Below are 16,383 nucleotides of genomic sequence, written 5' to 3'. Positions count from 1 at the left end.
CTCCACTGGATCACCTGCAAGGCATTTTGTTTTAAGTTTCGAGAGGACTATGAATCATTTGGTGAAAACTTACTCCATACTGGTTGCAGTAGAAGCTGCCTTTGTCTCCTAGGAGATTTCGCAAAAGCTTTAAGGCATGAGCAGCATCAAAGATGATAAACACTTTGTCGTCTGTCCTTGTCGGGTGCGGGAACCATGTGCGGAACTGCTCAGATGCTTGGACGTGGATGTGGCAGCCAAAGAGCTTTCCCATGCTGACGTTCGACGCGAGCCCATCACATACAATGCAGACAACATGAAGACCACATTCCTCTAGATTCTCAATTGCATCAGTAATGATGGACTTCAGCAGGTCCCCGGAGCAGCCGTTGTTGAGAAAGTATGCAATAGGGAGCTTCCATGGTGACACCACTGGACAAGGGAGTCCGTTGCTAGCCGTACGTCGTCACAGTCTTCACGTGTCATAGACTGCCCAAAATTTACATACCCAACAACCTTTCCAGTCTTTTGGTCGAGCTCACACTTCTTTCTAATGCTCATCCCATCCATCATTATGGAGCACAGCCTCTCCTCTTCCGTCGCATTCTTGTGCTTTTCGTTGAGGTGATGGAGTGACTCTGCTGTGAAACCTGGCCATGCATCAACTACTTTCAACCAGCTTCTGATTGTTTCTTCTCTTGGCATTGGGAGGTGCTCAGATAAGAATTTGTAGGCTCTTGGCGAGTAAAAGTGGAGTGTTGTAGCAAATTTCCTAAAATTTTCAGTGTACCGGCGCCCTGATGGTTTCCTTTTCTGGTTTTTCTTCCACTCCTTCAGGAGTTCATCTGGGAGTTCACCGAATGAGTCCAGCTCCTTCTCTGCTTCATCCGATATGAGATTCCTCTTCTTCAGGTCACTTATTAGTTGCTGCAGGTTCTGAATTTTTTTCTCTCTTCTTTTTATGACTTGTTTTGTTGCATAGAGCTTTTTTCTTGCTTTGCCAAGATGTTGATGAATAACTCTTAATTTTGTGCGTGGTGTTGTCTTTGAGGAGTAGGAATGGTCTTCTAAAGTGACCTTTCTCTTCTGAGGAGTTGACATGAAATGGTGACTCTCCTACAATTATGAATGATGTATTAGAGCTGCTGCCTTAGGAGTGAAGATGCACATGTACAAGATACACTCACATGGAATTGCCTCTTCGAAGGGGAACTCTGTGCCTCAGGTTCTGAAATGCCACTCGAAGTAGCCATTGTCTGAAAAGAAAGCAGAACAAGCATATTGTAAACTGATAGAAAAAGTACAAATTCTTTTAAATGTCTTTCACTTGTCGCAAAGAGTAGATGCTGCTCTGTGTTGACATGTTCATGTATGAGAGTGAACATAACAAAAAAAATCAGAAGCACACTAATGTGGCATTTGGAACATCTGAGCACTCACTAAGTAGCTACAGAGCCATAATAAGGGGCTACCACAGGAAGTAAACCAATTGAAACCCATGTGAAATTACCACTGACCTGCAAAGAAGCACACGTGAACCTCCATATTAAAAAAATGCATGGTGATCGTGATTTATTTAATCATCAATTTGTCAATGGTCAATGTTCCTGCAAGATATTCCCATTAACTGAGGTTCATAAATCGAGATTTGTAATAAGGAAAAGGATACGTTGTGTTCCAGAGGGCATGCTTAATAAAATGAGGCAATTTGTAAATTGAGAGTTCAAAAATTGAGGGATGATTGTTTTTTGTTTCAATGAAGATATAATTACATTGACATATTTTTCTCTCTCTCCTCCCACCCACTCCACGCTCCGACAAAGGAACTGCCCCCCCCCCCCCCCCCACACACACACCAAGGGTCTGGATCCACCCCTGTACATAGGTCCCCTCACTATGCCACGTTGCACCCTAAGCTACCCCACATATCAAAGAGATGAACGACTGAGCAGCCAGGATGTAGAACATGTCATAGCACATGGGTCTTTGATAGAGACAGTTGTAGTGTCTGCACACTTTGCTGGAGGTTCTTGCTTGTTTTGGTTTTGCATGAAAGTCTAAGCCATAATTTCGTGGTTTGTTAGTGAATTTTAATTATTAATCATGTGGTGGATGATTATACCTCAGATAAACTGATGCCTCAGATAAACCCACCCATGTAACACAATTTTCAATATTACATTTATGCAGTGATCATGTATTTTTGCTAGACCCTAATAGATTTGAAAAAAACTCTGCTCAAACAAAAAGTGTACCTCGAGCACATCTTCAACTGAGTGGTCCAAGTCAAGCTCTTCCTCTGTCACGGCTTCGTGGCAAATGCTTGAAGGTCCAGGGGCTTGCATTTCAGGCGTACTTTGCTGTGGGTACTCTTGGACAACCTACACACGAGCAAGATAAAATTACATTTATAAGTTACATCTATGCAGGAATCAGGTATTTTTATTAGACCTTGGATTTGAAAGACCCCTGCTCAAACAAAAGGTGTACCTCAAACAGATCTTCAAATGAGTGGTCCAAGTGAAGCTCTCCCTCTGTCACGGCTTCGTGGCAAATGCTTGAAGGTCCAGGGGCTTGCATCTCGGATTCACTTTGCTGTGGTTTACCCTGCATGACCTGCATACAACGACAAGTAGAATAAAATTACATTTATGCAGCCCATCATGTATTTTTATTACACGTTTCAAACGGATTTGAATAACGCTGCTCAAACAAAAAGTGTACCTCAAGCAGATCTTCAACTGAGTGGTCCAAGTGAAGCTTTTCCTCTGTAACGGCTTCGTAGGAAATGCTTGAAGGCCCAGGGGCTTGCATGTCGGATGCACTTTGCTGCAGGTACCCTTGCATGGCCTACACACAAGCACAAGTAGGATAAAATTGAGAAAATGCACAGACAGGCATGTTGACACTAAAAAGAAAGAAACAGTGTAGAGTGTCCATCACCTGAATATGTATACTTTCTTGACCTGGTGCTGGAATGCTAGGGCATGCATCAGGCTTCAGGACAGCTCGACTGTATCCGCCATAAAAGGAGGACTGATGAAAATGAGTTGAGCATACGAGGTCGTGTTTGCGGTACGTGTAGGGCTTTGCATTCACTTCCTCAAGCCACTGAACCCATTTCGAATATTGTTCCGTATGTTGTCGGGGAAGCCTGTAGGGTGACAAAATTTCATTAACATTACAACAGAAACAATAGAAGTAGTGCCCTTATTTCTTTATGTAATGGTTGCATAATACACCTTAAAACATGTTGGGAAAAGGCAAGTGCATGCATCCCCGTGACAACAGGAACAGAGCCTTCCCGTGTAAAGCCGCGATACTGCAGCTTCTACTTGGCATATGTGCAGAGTGAAAATGTCTGGATCAAACAATATAACTAGCTGGGATAAGGTGGGTGGCAGCTGGCAGGGGTGTTCAACGGCATGTGCCCTATCTGCCCTATCTAGGCAATGTTCTGTCAGTACAAAATTTATTGAGTTTAAATTTAAAGTTCGGGTAAATATTACAAAAATAAGTGAATATTTGCATACGCTGGTACTCTGATGTATGTAGATGGTTTCAGAAACTCCATTCGCATACAACTGGAATGCAATTTCTTTTTCTGATTCAACATTACCACTTTTTAGATTTCGCGTTATAACACGCGAAGACATCCGATCATCACGTGCACGCGTGTAGCTATCGGCCGTTTGCAGCACAAGAAAACGAAGCAGAATAAATTCGATAGCATGTGGATGCGCGCGTATATACAAACACTACGCCCGATTTCAGATGATCCCTTTTTCTGATTATTTTGATTCTGTAGCAGAAAGATAGCTTGCTTGTAGGATAACGTAGCTCGCTGTAGCTCGCATATAGGCTATAGCTATCATCGGTTTGTAATCCTGCGGAATCTCTGTGTCGATTTGAGAAAGCGAAAGTCCGCACATTAGGCCACGCAATTTCTCAAAATATATGGGTTGAAACGTAATTTCATATACACGTTGTTGGTTATTCTCTATAGAGTTTCATTGCTTTAGTTTCAGTTCCTTCATGTTTAATTACGATTTTTTCTTCTTTTTTTTGCGAAGGATATATGCGAAGCGCCTTGTTTTCGGCGCACACAAAGCTTACAAACAGGTCAAACTAAAGTGACATTGCTTGGATATTACGGTCTAGCTAAAGGCAACAAACAAGACATTTCACTTTCACGATATAAGATTTGCTGTCTGAAAAAAAAGAGAAAAGAAAAGAAAGGGAAAACAGTACGGAATGGTTCGGAAGGAGAAAATACTATATCGTTACAACGAAGTACAACCAAGGAAACACGAACTCAGTTCACTCAAAAACATATTGGAAGAATTTGACGCAAATGAAAGTTGGTTACTTACTTGTGGAAAGATATTCCTGATCCCTTGTCCCTGTAGTGCTTGCAGCTCTCTACGATGCACTTATTGGGCATGCTGACTTCCAAAACTGAACATGGAAGCTTTCCGATTTCGGCTCCTTTTAAAGGCATCGCTAACCAGGAAATCCTTGAAACCGCTGATAAACTCACTAATTAAAGTCGCCTTGACGCGCTTTATGGCTTGACCGAACTGACGGCTCCGGAATAGAAACCGAAACCTAAGTGAACTCTAGTTACAAACTTGTGTGGGAGGCTGGCTTGAAAGACTACATCGGAAACAGAAAATGCAAGATATGACTGTCTTCTTTTAATGGATTTATTAGCACATTTTACAAGTATTCATTTGGCATACACAGTGAAAAACGTCAAACATGAACCAAAGACATCGTTCAGATTTCTTCCGTCAAAACTAGCGGACTCCTCCATTTCTGGCCGGGCAACCCGGGGACGCCTGATGGCGGCTTCCTTCGTTTGACGGTAGTTCTGGATGAGCTCCGGTGACCTGGTTGGAACAGGCGCCCACAGCTCCCCATAGAGCCCATAGCTTGAGATAATTCAGGCAACACTGGACATACGACCAATGAAAATGCGTCGTGATGCCTAGCAGCCAACCAATCAGCAACCTCTCCGTTTGGCTCGGCTTTCGGCCGGCCCTGGCTGCCATTGACTTCTACTGGTTTTCATACCTGGCACCCGTTATTCCAAAATAACTAAGACATTTTTGATAGGTTAAATACATATTTATTGATGCAACGTGTAAACTCAAATGTTTGACTCATATATTCACCGTGCGTACAGGACGTTTCGTTCCTTGAATAGACAGCAACCAAACCAAGTTCGAACTTGCAAAGCACACACACGGTCTACTTCTGGGGGCGAGCGAAGTCCACAAGTGCGTGCGTTTCACAGATGAGCATCTTCTTCTCATTCTGGTGATGCACCGTAGGTCAAACAGTCACAGGAAATACTTTTGTCGTTACGAACACTCTCTTCTTAGTCACTGTATTTGAAAATGCGACAGCGCTCGAAAGTGTTCCCCAGGCGTCAGCTCACCAAGCATTCCAGTTCCGACCCGGCAAGAATGTCCGTAGGTTGATACTTTATCGGATATCAGTACATGGCCAGAGTCACTATAACTCACGAACAAACCCGCGCATACACTTCCTCTTTGGTCGTTGTGGTCAACCGACATCGGCGAACCGCGAAGACGCAGCGACCTTACTTGGAGCTGCCCGCTTGGCCGACTGCCCAGACCGCCCGCGAAAAGTGAGCTGTCAGATATTTCGAAACTTTATCAACCAATCCCGGAGCGCGCATCTTCCTTCGGCCAATGGGCATCCGTCATGATGCCTGAAGATGAAATACCACGTGACTGTGACGTGATTTTATTTTTCTACTGCCGCAAATGCGGGGAGCGGTGGAGGCCTGGTTGGAAGGTTGAAAGTTTGGTTGTGCTGGTTGTGCGTTTGTGTTCTCCCTCCGGTTCATTTGCAGGTATGTTTTGTTTTATGCTCTGCAATTACAAAATTGAAATAACTGCGAATAGGTTACAGGTGTACGGTCGCAGTCGTCATACCCTTCGGTAGTAATGTCAACGATGGCTTGTCTGGTTGAAGTCTATGGCACCGACGTAAAACGAAAGTTCGTCTTCACCGAGGACGCCGGAAAAACAACACTCAGAAAACTGAAGGACGCCGTTGAGCAGTGCAATTTACTGAACAGCAATCTGACGTGCAACGATACTGCATTCAAGGTACCGTACTTGCTTCTGTAATTCATTGTGCAATGGACGCGTACTGTAGTCATGGCGTCACTCCCCGCCAAGCGTCCCGGAGGCATGGCTCGACGCCCTCAGATTTGCACGAAAAAAATGTGTGTACTCTTTATTACGTATATAACAGCACTTAGAAATTCTGAAGTGCAACTATTAACAGTTTGGTGTTTGCAGACCTCGCAAGTTCTCCTAAATGCCGTAAACCCTATTTCACGGATGATTTTTTTCTGAAGCTTCTAGGAAAATCAGAAGCGTTCTGTAAACTTTGAACTCTGTGCAAAGAATATGTTCATACAACCTTAGCACGCGAATTCGCGTTGCTTATATTTACGATAGTGTTTCTAAGACGCCAATATGTAGAAAAAACGTGGTACTACACCCATGCTCAGAAATTAAGGATAATCGCAGTTATGACCGTTCCACTAAAGGCATTCCAACTGAAGTGTTAAATATGTGAGTTATGGTGATATACGTTATTCCAGAAAAAAAAAGGATAATGACGGATTTGCCATAGTGAAAAGATACACAATCAGTAGCTCCATGGAGAAAACATATACATGGGCATCCCGCAAACGTGTTTGTTTTACGATAGAGGATGTTTCAATATGCTGTATGTTGGCCCGCCAGTGACACGCATGCAGTACAGTGTGTGGGAATACTCAGAACAAGGTCCCTAAGTAGCCCTTGCGCCAGAAAACCTCTAACTACATACATACATACAGAACAAGGTTATGAGAAACTGTTTGGGTATAGCATCCCAAATTTTCCTATTAAGTTAGTAATATTAGTGACACAGTGAGTGAGACACGTTGATGATAAACTGAATGAGACCCAAATCAATGCCACTCCATTCCATACAATTAAACACAGGGACTACCCAGTGTTTTCTTGTTAAGGATAAGTGATGTCAGATGGTGCCAGCTGTTTCTTGGCAACTTTTAAATTACCAGTCTCTAGATTCTCAGCTTCATAAAATCTGATATTTTGGAGTAAGAGTATCTAAGAAATATTACTCGTTACATGTGGGTGAGAACATATGTTGCCCTGGACCTGTATTATTTAATATTTCCTTGAATATTTAAATCATTTACGACAGCAGCTAACTACGACCATATTGCCAGAGTAAATGTGACAATCGGGATGGCAGAGGATACGTACTTCCAGACTTTGGTGCACTTCATGCCTCTGTCATGGCCGCCTCGAATGGAGAGACTCTAACATCATCTCTTGAAATTAAGATTGTTAGCGTCCTGTATCAGTCCATGGTCAGCATCACACTGTAAGCACAGTCTGAGGTTAATGATTCAGTTTGAAAACATTTTAACTTAAATTTTGATTGGATAATTTTCTTTAAACCTCCGCCCACCTTGCTGTTTTCTTGTTGCAGCTACCCATCTCGTATGTTCTACTATAAGGTAGCAAACCTACTACTTGAGAGGTACCTCCATCTCACAGATACCATTGGAGATGGATTTGTATGTATTGCTTTGCTGTTGTATTTATTGCCTCTTGTTGTATGTGATGCATTTGTTGATTTCATTTATTTTATCATTAAGACTAGAGCACCCAATGTATATATTATACGTACTACAAATCAAATTCCACGGTTCAGTTTTGCACAATTTGAACACTGTTCAAAGCAAGGTCATGCAGCAGTTCAGACTTAGCACTCTGCTCTCTTTCACTCTTCTTTGTCTTTGTCTGAATTGATAAAAAAGCTTTGAGGGTGTTTTTTTTTTTTTCTTGTGGGAGTGTGGGGGTGGATGGAAGGGTATGAATTGCCAGGAATAACATTATTATTGGAATTGATATGCAACCTATGGGTGAAATTCATTGAACTAGAGTCTTGAGCTAACAGCATGGAAAGCACTTCATTTAACCGAGCAGTCTAGTATCTGAAGATATTCAAGCTTAGGGTTTAGACAAAATCAAATCTACTGAGAACGTGTCGTGTCGTCCCTCCTCTGTCCCTTTCTCGGGTTCCATTTTTTCGCCTTATACCAGCTGGCCTGCACCCTTGCCCTTCTGCCACTACCGGGTAGCACATTGCTGTTTTTAAAGCTTCATCAGAGTTATTGATAACGGTGTGCCTAATTGCAGGAATTGAAGGTATGTTTGTGTGTGTGTGTGTAGCTTCTTGGTTTTTTTTTTTCATTCAGAGCTCATGGATTGTGGCGCTTCGGAACAAGTTTAAGAAAGAGAGACGAAAGATGTCAAGTAACGATTTAGTTCTACAGAACCGCACCAAATTTGGCAGCAAAAAGCAGCCCATTGACAGCGAGCAAACGCAGCCTCAAACACTACAACCTCAGCTCGAGAGAACAGAACAGAGCACCAGGTACAGGCACTGAACTCAATTACGCTCCTGCATCTCGTCGCTTTTTATGTGATCAGCAACTCATGCCCTGTAGCTCCACCTTTGTGTCTGCATTTTCCGTAATTGATAATCGGAACTGAAGCTAAAAAGGTCTCGTTATACCAGGTGTCTCAGTTAAATCCCCGGGCGAAATAATTTGCAGATGGGTGCACCAATCGATGAACTTTGTTTTTTACAAGTATCTGTCCAATACCACCTACGAGCTACGCACCATGTGGATGTGTGGGAGGCACTCATTATTTAAATAAAAATTCAAATTAGTTTTGTAAAAAACATAACTTCTAAAGCAGGGTGCTGTCAGCAATTAAATGGGTACTACCCCTTTTGGGACCTTCAGTGAGCCTACCTTTTAGAGAAAAATCTGCCACTGAAGCAGGTCATTTGTTGCAGTAATTAATTGGTTTCGGTTTACGTATTTTGTCGCGCCTGGTCGCGGGCCTTTTTCTCTAAAAGGTGTCCACTGATTGTCCAAAAAGGAGTAGTACCCATTTTAATGCCAACAGCGCCCTGCTTTAGGAGTTTTTTTTTTTGTTTTTACAAAACTCATTTGAAAATTTTATTTAAATAATGAGCGCCTCCCACTCGTTCACATGGTGCTCAGCTTGTAGGTGGTATCGGACTGATACTTGTAAGAAAGAAAGTCCGTCGATTGGTGCACCTGTTCGCGAATTGTTTAGCCCGGGGATTTAACTAAGACACCCTCTATGTATATATACAGTCAACCCTCGATTTATGAACCTTCGATTTATGAATTCCCTTGTTTTATGTACACGAGCACGGGAAACCAAACTTTTCCCATTCATTTTTCCCTCGTTTTATGAACCTCGATATTCGAATAATGAACAGAATTTATGGGAACCAACTAGGAGTTGCCCAGCGTTTTTGCGCGCAATTTATGAACGGATCGTTCCGAGGTCAACAGAAACCTTCTAAGGGATAATTCTGTGTTCTTATGAATGACGCCTGAACGGACAAAACGTTTTCCAGGTATTGCACCCTCGGTTCTTAAACCCTCGAAATACGAACAACAAACGGGTTTTCCGGGGTCGCACAAGGTGCGACCAATTGTTCCTGACCTCAGTTGATGAATAAGGTGGTTGCTGTCACCCGGAGATTAATAAATGAAGGTTAAAAATCCCGGAGGAAATCTGAGACCAGTCCAGTGCGAATGTAGTGACATCTCTCATTTCCAAGATTGACACAGTGGAAGGCATGGTCCAAAGCAAAATTAAACAATTTAGTATTGCATAATAAACAGAGTGTTAATGCGCTAACGTCTGTTCTTTGTGAGATTGATACAGCAGAAGGCATGGTCAAAAGCAAAATTACACAATATATGGCATTATAAACACAATTCCAACTCGGAAATACTGTTGCATTTGCTCGATAGTACCCAGTTAACTGAATTTTCGATTTATGAACGATTTTTCGGGGAACCGAGGGTATTAATAAATCGAGGGTTGACTGCATATATATATATATAAATGAAAAATAGCCGAAGCTCACCTGTACATACACACTGTTATCAGTGCTGCCATTGTTGTGGGGTTCGATGAGCACTGTGTTATGCCAGTTGAGGACAAAGCAGATCATATGATATTAAGTTATTCTTTTTCTGCTGCTGGGAAGCACGTGATATAACGCAAGCATGTCAGTTTATATGCTTCCAAGCAGAAGAGCCTTGAGATTAGTGTGCATCGTGCTGTTCGAATTTCTGGGGAGTTTCTGGGGAGTTTCATACCAAAATGAGGGGTGCATTGGCTGGTGCACAACAGTTGACTTGCTTAAACAGAGGAAATGAGCGGTGGGACAGATAGCCCTTCAAAAGCTGAAAATTCTATACTGCCACTCCCAGTTTCTTTGCTTTAATAGTGCTCAACATTCAGTAGAGATTGTGCACTGCTGGTGCAGATCAAATTGGGACGTAAAGATTATTTTGTTCAGAAAAGTGTTCAAAGTAGTGTTTATGAGGACCAAGCAAGCCTCCAAACTCATGAGGACTGGCTGAAGACACCAAGAAGAACCCTGATGAGCACCAAATCAAAATCAGGATGGCTGCAACATCCAAAATGAGAAGTGCAGACCTGGCAACGTTGCCAGTGGCCACATCGTTACAAAAGTACCCCTACATAGCCTATTCTGACCAGGTAAGGCAACCTATGCAGGGCCTTTGTGCACAGCTTATCTCGTTCTAACACATCTTTCAGTTCTTCAATGACTTTGAGAGCTTGACTGGCAGAGAGGCTTTGGAACCTGTGAGACACGGACTGGAGGAGGTGATCAGTCTTGTGTTGAAGGAAGCTATTGGTACAACCAGTGAACTACTTGAAACGATATAACAAGTTCCAAACCTGGAGGGCATATGCTCCAGACATAAGAAACGTAAGCTACAGTTGCACACAGATTATCTTCTCTGGAATTGCATTAGCGAGGACTAAATGAAGAAAAAGTAATGTGTTTGGTAATTGTCTTTCATAGATGCTGCTATTCAGTGCTATACTGTTGACTCAGAATTTTAAATCTTATTACAAATCTGCTTGCTGTAGCTGCGCTCCGTGTTGTCTCCTGCTGCCTACGTGAAGCCAACGGCATGTTACAACTGTTTGTGCAGAAAGACGTGAGTGCCTTCCCACATAAGAGCTGCAGTTGATTCCTTCACTTGTAGCTACGATCAGGTAACGCTTTCCATGCACCCTATTCAATAATTTCAAGGTTATACAGGGTATTTCACCTAACGTGATAAAAAATTCTAATTGGTGACAAATTCTAATTCGCTGGAGAATTGTGGGACTTTCGGCAATTACCTCCTGGAAATTTTTTCCACCATTTAGGAAGGCCTGTAAAAAACTCACGTAAGCAGTACATCACTGAAAGTGACCAAATGAAATAAGTGTGATGAAGAAATATGGCCGCGCAAAAGCCGGTTTGCAATATTGTCCTTTCTGTATCACATGCTGCCTCTGTGCTATTAACACCATGTGTACAGTGCACTGGAGGCTTACTGGATCATGCCCAGGATCTACACCTGCTTGTTGAAGGTCTCCAGGTATTCCGAGTCATTGACGCCGAAGAGGGCATGGCCGCGATATTCTCTGCTTACTGGGTATTTCATGCGAAATACTGGATGAAGATAAGAAACATGCTGACGTTTATGGAGCGCCACTGGTTTAAGCTACATAACACAAAGCCGACAGCGGCTGTGATGAAATTGGTAAAAAAAAGTGGCACGCGCTAAGTAGTGGGTTACATCAGTGTGTTTCTTGAGGCGCATTCTAAAACTTCATGCACAGTGCTGGGCATAAGTGTACGGAACACGCTTCGGTGTACTCCTTCGTCAGAGCAACATGCTAGCAGTGAACGTGCATAGAGACATGTGCCTAGGTGACCCAGCCACCTGTTTGCAAGTCTCTACAAATGCCGTTGACCGCATGATTCTAGGTGGTGTAGTTTTTTCATTAGAATTCAATGACATGTTTTCTGGGACACCCTGCATACGGTAACATTTGCTGGCAGCATGCGACTTTGAGGGAGGAATGTGCTGGAGGGTGCTGTAAATTTTTGTCCAGTACTATACAATGTCATGAAAGTGGGCCATGTACGGGGGTCACCCAGAAATTACCCACACTTTGGTTATGAAAGAAAACAGTAGCTGGGTGCACTGTACTAAAAGCACCTTGCGTACCACGCTATTTTTTCTTCAGTGGATTACGACAGCAGTGTTCAGTGACTTAGAATATGGAAAAGGGGAGCCATGTTTCATGCACCGCAGACAGAACTGATATATAAAATTCCAGCTCGCATGATACTGACTGCACAGAAACTGGCCTCGGACAAAAAGTATTGGTAATAAAGTGCACCCAACAACAGGGCTTGCTTTATTATTTTTTCTGTGACTGGAGTGCGCTTAATTTCGACTTGCCTCAAATAGCTTTTACGAACTTTTTCTGTCTTTGCTGAAAGTGCCAGCTATTTTAAAACATACGTACCATTATAGGAGGATCGCTCATGTTTGCATACGCTGATATACAGGGCATCCACCGCAAGTATACAAGTAATTTTTAAAAATAAAAAAATCTCTTTTGTCGTATTTTAACTAATGGCGATGTAATCTACGCTTAAAGGTTCACCTTGTTCCCAGATATCTTTGCGCCAGAAAATCGCAGATCAAACTCAAACTCAAAGGTCCACCTTAAGGGGGTAGAGGCAAGCTTCTGTGCTGATGCATTAATTAACTGTGTAATTATCAGAAATAGAGGATTGCCCCAATGAGAACATCGAATCCCTTGGGGTCACTGGTAATGTTACAATTTTCAGAACAAAAATCGAGGTAGTTGTAGTGCAGGGAAACGACCTGGAAATTAGGCGACCTGGTGGTCACACTGGAGAGGGAAAAACATTGTTGCAGCAATCTCTAGTCTGTCCGAAATCTGCCCCAGCTGCGAAGCGTTCTGCCCCCCCTCCCCCCGTGTACAGAGGAATATAAAAGGGGAGAGCTTACTTGAGCCTGGAAAAATTCTCCCCAGATTGCCTTACTTCCAGGTCCTTTCCTTGCTCTATAACTGTCTGAATTTTTGTTCTCAATACAGTTATGTTACCTGAGACGCCAAGGGATTGGATGTTCTCATTGGGTCAGTCCTGTATATTTGAAAATGAAATAGTTTGTTATCGATAGGTAATTAATGCATCGACAGAGACTTGTGCTTCTTATGGTGGGCCATTAGGCGAAGAGTACATTGTCATTGGTTAAAACTCTGAAAAAGTGACTTTACTATTTAAAAAATACATCTATACTTACGATGGCTCTATATGTGTGGCTCTATAAATGCAGAAGCTGTCAGCTATTTTTAAATGAATGCACCATTTTAGGAGGGATTGTTTTATTCGTTGTATTATTCATTGTATTGACTGTTTGAAAAGGATAAGTCAGCTCGTTATCATTTGTGTTTTCATGTGCCACTGCTCTTCCTCTATTTAAATGTGCGGTATAAATCTGCAGTGTTCTATAAATAAGCAACCTGTTATGTGACTCACTGCAAGACCAGTCACCTTGTGTTATTGCTGGTGGCCACTCAGTTTTCTGTGATACATACATGAGGTATTTTATGTCATTGCTTGTTTTGAACGCATTTGTTATAAGCTTGCAGGATCTGAGCAACCCTGTGTTTCGAATAAAGCTTAATGTTTTTCAGGTCATCATTTGTCTGGTGAGTCCCTTCTTTTACACAACACCCTTTTTTGAGGGTGTATTCCTACCTTAGGGTGTTACTTTACACCAAAAAAGGAATCAGTTATGGCACCTCTGAATTACACCTGCAAAGGTGCAGAAAAACACACTCTCTGGGGGGTGTAGTTTTGGAGGAGGGTGTAAAATTACACCAAAAAAGTAATCAGTTGTGACACTTCTGAATTACACCCAAAAAGGTGTTTAAAATTTAAGAGTGTGCCTGGTTCTCCTGCTGCTGGTCCCTCATTTCTTTCATGAGGTTCACCAGCTCATCATGAACTAAAGGCCTCGCAGAAGGTGGAGGCACTTGAAGGAAGCAAGTGTATGTTAGAGTGCAGATAATGATAACATCTCAGGAGCGTCGTTTCTCTCCCTCCAGTTCGCTGCAGGTCTCTCCTACTGCCAGCAGCTTTCTCTTTCACCTTACACCTCCAATCTGACCAGACATGAGACCCTCGCTGATAACGTTCGCTAAATATGGGTGGAGCTTGAGAAGAGCTTCGAATTCCTTCCATGACGTCATCTTGCTCCTTCGGCTGCAGTACCAGTCCAGCGCAGCTCCATTCAAATGGGACTTTGCTGTTTCGAGCTGAAATTCTTCTGGCCATTTATGTAAAGCCGCCGTACTCCTTAAGTTTTCCATCCAGTCGCGGGCTAACGATGAGTCGCCTTCCCCGTTGAGGTCTTTGATCCCCTTGCTTAAGTCCGGCATGACTTGAAAACTTGACACAGGTAGCTGGGGGTCAGGTGTACGTTCTCGTAGTAGTTCCATGATTAGCTTATCTTTCTCCAAAACCATGCGCAGAAGTTCCGTCGTTGGAACCTCCGAGACCTCACTTTCCTTGTTGCCGTCTGCCATGTTTCCGTACTGCGTAGTTGGCTTTAGGCTTCGCTCTCTTCGCACATTTCTTTTGTCGTCACAGTCCAAGACGGATCTTCATCCCACTTCTGAAGTTGTAGACTTTCTTCACACACACACACGCATACCGAGTTAAACACTCTCTAACACTTGCGTTTTACGTTCCATTTCAACGTTCAGGACCAAAACCGCGGACACCTTGCCATACCGCGTCCCGCCGATGCAAGACCGCGACTCTCACCTCCTTGCGTTCAATGTCCAACGTTCAACAGCCCTTTAAACCCAAACAACTTCGCTGGCGCTCTAGCGTATCCGATGTCATCTATAGGCGCTTCAACATACAACTGGATCTCTCTCGCGTATGGGAAGGAACTAAAAACGACTACAGAAGAATGCGGTGGGCTGTAGCCATCAACCGTAAAACGACTGACAGTGGACTGTGTGTCTGGACACAGTTATCCATCCCTTCCTATGCAGGAACCACGCTGCAGTCTTCCTCTGCTCTCGTGTTCGTTGTTCAATATCTGCAGCATCGGCCTCTGTTATCTTGATCATGTCAGTTTTGGTTGGTCTCTTCATTGAACTCAAATGCTTTGTGTATGATATGTAAAACTTGCTGCTGGAGGGAGTTTGCTCATTCACATCAATGATAGTGAACATTATTAGTGAACAGTTATATCCATCCCCACCTGTTCTCCAGGAGCGGCGCTTCTTCATTTCTCATGTGTGTTTCAGTTAGCATATAGATGTCTATATTTTCTTCCTCTGCGTTTGCTTGCAGTTCTTGCCATTTTAAGGGGCTCGATTCCTGCAGGTTTAACAATCCGACAATGATGTTTTGGGGGAGGTGGGACTTATTGTTCCTCTTGCATTTTTGACGGTAGTTTCTTTCTGATGTGTCCGTGCTTCTTTGGGCGTTCTACCACATCCAGGCAAGAGGCTTTCACGGGTACGGGGGGTAGGGCATCATCAGTGATGTCCACTGTTGAAGATCGTTCATATGCTGTTGCCAGGCCTGTCGATGTGGCGGACGTGTGATGCTCCAGCCGTTGTAGGATGGTTCCCAGTTGCGTCGCGTACAGCTCGCTGTTGCATGTGTCCAGTGTCTTTCCGTCAGTACGATGTCGGTCCTGCGGCCATTCCTTAAAAAAGCTGACGTTCTTTTCGCTAGTTGTGTTGCGACCGCATCACTCGCTGTCTTTATGTAGTGCGCAACGTCAAACAGGTATCTGATCTTTTGTGATATCCAGTGCATGACAACAACCTCAACGTTCGTGTTTCTTGTGGCTTCGGCGATGAGCATTTCGTTTAGGGTCTTGAGGTCTTCGTATGTTGCGTCCCTCAACTGTCTCGTCTCCGGTTGCATACAGAGTTGAAACGCGGTGTTGGGGAATCTCTTTACGAGGTGTTCCACTTGGTCGGTGACGTTAGAGAGCGGCTCTTTATTTAAGCAGTCATTCAGTGTTGTGTGCAGTATAATCATGGTGTATTTCCCTGGGATTTCTAGTTCTACAGCTTGAGATGCTTCTTCATTTCCCGTGTTGGGAATTGTATGTTGTATGAATGTATTGTTGTATTATTTTCATTCTGTCATCCTTTCTTGTTTGCTGGAGGTAGGGCCTTCTAATGCGGTTAACGTTGGAATCGCCCAGGAGAATCACCCTTCTAGCCTGTGCTAGTTGTCTGTCTTCTTGGGCAAAGTCTCTATGGTTTCCTCGTCCATTGTCGCCTGTCGTCGTCTCTTTGTCTTGCCTTGGTGAGCTTTGTTTGCCTTGGTGAG

The 16,383-nt window shown here is 43.3% G+C and overlaps 2 long non-coding RNA genes across 2 annotated transcripts in view; both read left to right on the top strand.

The window, feature by feature from the left end:
* Positions 1–16,383, top strand: part of LOC135387314 (uncharacterized) — a 250,907-nt gene that overhangs the window by 100,890 nt on the left and 133,634 nt on the right. The gene's annotated exons all lie outside the window — the stretch shown is intronic.
* LOC135387312 (uncharacterized) lies at positions 9,203–13,703 on the top strand. Its single transcript, XR_010421037.1, has 3 exons — positions 9,203–10,667; positions 10,728–10,902; positions 11,067–13,703. It is a non-coding gene; the product is annotated as an uncharacterized LOC135387312 (long non-coding RNA).

This window comes from Ornithodoros turicata, chromosome 3 (assembly GCF_037126465.1).
Source record: "Ornithodoros turicata isolate Travis chromosome 3, ASM3712646v1, whole genome shotgun sequence".
Lineage (NCBI taxonomy): Eukaryota > Metazoa > Arthropoda > Arachnida > Ixodida > Argasidae > Ornithodoros > Ornithodoros turicata.
The sequence above is the reverse complement of the archived record's forward strand: the minus strand, read 5'-3'. Positions and strand labels throughout refer to the sequence as shown.